We start from the raw sequence: 6,000 nt of genomic DNA, 5'->3' as shown, positions 1-6,000 counted from the left end.
GACTCAGTCGGGTTCACAAGATTCAACCAGCTTCTTCAGAGTATGACCCAATAAGTACTTAAGCAAAAATATCCAGCTCTCAAAATATTGTTCTAGTCCAACAAAAAGTGTATATCCTAATACTATTCACTTCCAACTCTGTGCATAGACGCAATATATGGTAACTGGTACTTGGCTGTTTTTCCTTGAATTGCTAGTCACCTCTGGTTTCTGGTGATCGAGCAGCAGTGAGGGCACTTCAATACTGCACGGTACTGTCTTTCCAAGCTAGTCGGAAGACTTCCAGTTTGGTGTTGCGCCATTTCCGTTCCAATTTTCTGGAAGCTTGTTTCAGAGCTCGGGTATTTTCTGTATACCAGGGAGCTATTTTCTTATGACAAATGTATTTAGCTTTTAGGGGTGCAACTGCATCTAGGGTATTGCTGTTAACTTCTTGATGCACCCATCCCGTTAGCGGGATCATTTACATCAACATCAGCTGGATTGCAGCGAGCCAAATTCAAATGAAATTACAAAAAATATTTAGTTTTCATGAAAACACAAGTGCAATATAGCAAAGCACAGCTTAGTTGTTGTTAATCCACCTGACAGATTTCAATAAAGCTTTTCGTCGAAAGCGTACCAAGTGTTTATGTAAGCACATCTCTCTCAGTAGACAAAATATTACAAACAGCTAGCCGCCAAGTAGATTGGTCACAAAGTCAGAAAAGCAATAAATTAAATTGCTTACCTTTGATGATCTTCGGATGTTTGCACTCACGAGACACCCAGGTACACAATAAATGTTCCTTTTGTTCCATAAAGATTATTTTTATATCCAAAATACCTCCATTTGTTTGGCGCATTATGTTCAGAAATCCACAAGCGCGAGCGGTCACGACATCGCAGACAAATTCCAAATAGTATCCGTAATGTCCACAGAAACATGTCAAACGTTTTTTATAATCAATCGATAATATTTCATCCGGGACTTTAGCTTCGTCAATAGGAGAGAGACACACAATGGCTGCTCCAAAATGTTGCGCAAGCAAAATTCTGGGGACACCCACCTTTACACTGACGCGATGTGATCTTTCTCGCTCATTTTTCAAAATAAAAGCCTGAAACTATGTCTAAAGACTGTTCACAACATGGGGAAGCCATAGGAAAAGGAATCTGGTTGATATCCCTTTAAATGGAGGGAAGGCATTCAATGGAACATGGAGCTTTCAAAATAGAGGCCACTTCCTGGTTGACTTTTCCCCAGGTTTTCGCCTGCAATATCAGACAAATATTTAGACATTTTTAGAAACTTGAGTTTTCTATCCTTATCTGACAATTATATGAGAAATTATATGAGAAATAGGCATTCAATTTGGGTATGTTTTTCATCCAAGAATCAAAATACTGCCCCCTACACTCAATAGGTTTAAGAGAATGTTGTTCTCAATGTTCATAAACCACTTAATTTAAACTACTCAGTCTGCAACCCAGAATTTGTAAGATTGATTGGTTGAATGAAACAGATGGAGGCCCAGCTACAATTAGTCAAAATGTTTATTCACGAGAGCGCTAGTCCGTTGTACAAAACCATTCCTTTTATACTGGCTCCTTACGCACTTACATTCACACACAAACAGTCGGTATACATACTGTATCACTACCCAGCCGACAAAGATTAGGGAGACCGTGAGAAGTACTCCCTGTCCTCCCTCAAGATTAGAGAGACCGTGAGAAGTACTCCCTGCCCTCTCTCAAAGGCCCCTAGCAAGGTCGGCACTGAATTTTGCTCAGACAGTCTAAGATACTATGAAGACATTGTACAGATATATAGTTTTACCCTAATTCTGACTAAAACTACACACATCATTAATTATAATTTTATGATTCTAATCAATTTCATACATATGGTTTCAGGGTGGAATATTCTAGTCATTAATTTAAACATACATTCCATTATCAATCCACAAACCTCTTAGGGATAGTGGGACGCTAGCGTCAAATAAAACGCGATAAAACTCAAACTTTCATTAAAAGCGTTCATTATCACGTTCATTAAAAGCTACACTCGTTGTGAATCCAGCCAACATGTCAGATTTTTAAAATGCTTTTCGGCGAAAGCATGAGAAGCTATTATCTGATAGCATGCACCGCCCCAGAACCACCTGAACGAGTTGTAAACAAAATAATTAGCGTAACCGGCGCTACACAAAACGTTGAAATAAAATATAAAACATGCATTACCTTTGAGCTTCTTTGTTGGCACTCCAATATGTCCCATAAACATCACAATTGGTCATTTTTTTCGATGAATTCCGTCCATGTATACCCAAAATGTCCATTTATAAAGCAGGTTTGATCTGGAAAAAAACAGGTTTCCAAAACACAACGTCACTACAAAACATTTCAGAAGTTTCCTATAAACTTTGCCAAAATATTTCAAACTACTTTTGAAATACAACTTTAGGTATTTTTAATTAATAATCGATCAAATTGTAGACTGGGCAATCTGTATTCGATAAAGTAAACAAAACATGCACCATTTTCCCTCTTGCGTAACTATCAACAGTGTAACGTTGTTCCAGGATGTGCCTCTTCTTCGTTTCACCAATGATTAACTTCAACCCAATTCCAAAGACTGGTGACATCCTGTGGAAGTCGTAGAAACTGTAAAATGGTTGCTATCAAATTTCCCTTGGCAAAGACAACTGGGGGAACGGTCAGAGGAAAAAATAATAATAATTCTAAATAATTCCTCAGGGTTTTTAAGTTCTGTTATAGTCAGACATGATTGAACCAGTTTTAGAAACTTCAGTGTGTTTTCTATCCACACCTACTAATCATATGCATATAATTTATTCCTGGCATGAGTAGCAGGAAGTTGAAATTGTGCATGCTATTTATCCAAAAGTGGAAATGCTGCCCCCTATCCTTTAAGAGGTTAATGACTAAATAATACACACTGATACATCAAACCCTATATGGAAACATAAATTGTATACAAGAATAATTCAAACCAATACATGTACATTCGATATTCATCTATGACTGTTATAGGCCTATATCCAATTATAACGCTCCCAGTTAGGATTTTTACTACAATCTTCATAAAAAGAGTCTAAATATTAAAAATAGTCTCATCCAACATTGGCTCCTTGTAGTTAAAAGAAACGGAGCCATCTTCTAGGCCTGGAGGCCTGTATTCGTCATTCCACTGGCCGGAGCTCGGAATCGGTCCGTACCATTTGTTGCGTCATTGACCTCTCCAAAGTCCTAGTGATCAAACCTCTCATACACGGAATCGAACAACATCCACACAGAACCAACACACTCATACAGGTGAAAGTTGCCCACAACACAGTGATGATGACATTTTCCCATTTCCCAAACATACTGTCAAACCAATTTGTAAGAGAATTATCCACCCCAGAGTTCTCTGCGAATTTGTGAGCTGATATGGTTAAACCAGCCAGGGCCTTGGTCACTGATCCGTCTGGAGCTGTGTTATCAAAAAATAAATGCACAGCAATGAACCCCAATCACTCTACATTCCCCGCCCTTTTCTGCCAATTAACATAGAGAGTCTGTCTTTTATTTTCAAGGTCATGCGGGAGGTGGCGGATAATTGGTCAGAGAACCCCTTTACTGCATCCCCAGTGTCAATCACGGATCTCTGTTGATTATAATAGATGTCATTAATCCAATTCACATTTTTATTTATTGCCAACCACCAAAAGAACATAGTGGTAAAGTCTTCACCTATCTGATTCATAGCTTTGTATTAATCTGTAAGTTCCCAGAGGATGCCAATAGCATTCAGCTAAACAAAGCTACTCCTGGTCAAAACTCCTCCTGTGCCTACTTTAGCCTCCTATAATTGGCATCAGAGGACTAACACGATCTGGTTGGACCAATAACCCCGGGGCGCAAGTTCCTAACCACCCTTTTTGGTAGTTTCTGTCGTACGCGTCCTTTGCTGGTACGAGCCCACCCTACATCAGATATAGGTGCTGTGAGGTTAAGAATTGTCTCCTGTACTTCCAAACCTAAGTCAGTCACATTAACAATTACCTTTCAGCCAATAAAATCATCTAAGTTCTCGTGCCATTTCTGTATCGATAACACTGGTACTCAACAGAAGTTAAAGTGAACCAAGGTGGGTTGGCCGAGTACTTCAATCTGACCAACCCAATCCCTGTAAAGTTATCTGCTTTCCTAGGGAATTGTTTAATGTTTACCTTAAATCCTACATCTTGATCTTCTTTGACTCCTTATTCTGTAAGTCACTCAGTGTATTATATAGTTTCTTTTACTTCTTATCAAAGACAATGGTGTCCTGTAATTAGTACCGGCAGGTGGTTTATCTGGATGGTTCAGAGAGGTTTCAAAGACTAGGATGCAGTTCAGAGCCCCTACTCTTCCCAAAAACCGCCAATCCTCTCCTGCCCTTAGTCAGTCTGCTAGGTACCACCCCATCACACTTCTAAGATCAACCACAGTGATGAACGGTCGGGATGGGAAATCTTCGTTAAGGAGGTAACCCCCGGACCCTGTTGGTACTCGGTTCTTCTCCTAACTCTGTGTGATCAGCAGTGCTTATGTGTACATATCTTCTTGCAGTGGGTAACATGGACCCAAGTGACTCTCTCAGCTATTCTAATGGCCAAGGCGGTGGTTTAAGAAGCCATCCTGTTCTCCACTCATTACCTGTATTAACTGCACCTGTTTGAACTCATTACCTGTATAAAAGACACCTGTCCACACACTCAAACAGACTCCAACCTCTCCACAATGGCCAAGACCAGAAAGCTATGTAAGGACATCAGGGAAAAAAATTGTAGACCTGCACAAGGCTGGGATGGGCTACAGGACAATAGGCAAGCAGCTTGGTGAGAAGGCAACAACTGTTGGCGCAATTATTAGAAAATGGAAGATGACGGTCAATCACCCTTGGTCTGGGGCTCCATTCAAGATCTCACCTCGTGGGGCATCAATGATCATGAGGAAGGTGAGGGATCAGCCCAGAACTACACGGCAGGACCTGGTCAATGACCTGAAGAGAGCTGGGACCACAGTCTCAAAGAAAACCATTAGTAACACACTGCGCAGTCATGGATTAAAATCCTTTAGCTCACGCAAGGTCCCCCTGCTCAAGCCAGCGCATGTCAAGGCCCGTCTGAAGTTTGCCAATGACCATCTGGATGATCCAGAGGAGGAATGGGAGAAGGTCATGTGGTCTGATGAGACAAAAATAGAGCTTTTTGGTCTAAACTCCACTCGCCGTGTTTGGAGGAAGAAGGATGAGTACAACCCCAAGAACACCATCCCAACCGTGAAGCATGGACTTGGAAACATCATTCTTTGGGGATGCTTTTCTGCAAAGGGGACAGGACGACTGCACCGTATTGAGGGGAGGATGGATGAGGCCATTTATCGCGAGATCTTCCCTCAGTAAGAGCATTGAAGATGGGTTGTGGCTGGGTCTTCCAGCATGACAACGACCCAAAGACCGGAACCCAATAGAAAATCTTTGGTGGGAGTTGAAAGTCCGTATTGCCCAGCGACAGCCCCGAAACCTGAAGGATCTGGAGAAGGTCTGCATGGAGGAGTGGGCCAAAATCCCTGTTGCATTGTGTGCAAACCTGGTCAAGAACTACAGGAAACGTATGATCTCTATAATTGCAAACAGGTTTCAGTACCAAATATTAAGTTCTGCTTTTCTGATGTATAAAATACTTATGTCATACAATAAAATTCAAATGAATTACTTAATCATACAATGTGATTTTCTGGATTTTTGTTTTAAATTCCGTCTCACAGTTGAAGTGTACCTATGATACAAATTACAGAGCTCTACATGCTTTGTACGTAGGAAAACCTGCAAAATCGGCAGTGTATCAAATGCTTGTTCTCCCCACTGTATATATTGAGTTTCATTCAGGAGTTGGTAACTCGTTAAACAACTTCTCCTGTGGTGCCCCAAATTCCAAATGAGTTAATTGTTACATTATTAATTTAATC

Source organism: Oncorhynchus tshawytscha, linkage group LG19, assembly GCF_018296145.1.
Source record: "Oncorhynchus tshawytscha isolate Ot180627B linkage group LG19, Otsh_v2.0, whole genome shotgun sequence".
NCBI lineage: Eukaryota > Metazoa > Chordata > Actinopteri > Salmoniformes > Salmonidae > Oncorhynchus > Oncorhynchus tshawytscha.
The sequence above is the reverse complement of the archived record's forward strand: the minus strand, read 5'-3'. Positions refer to the sequence as shown.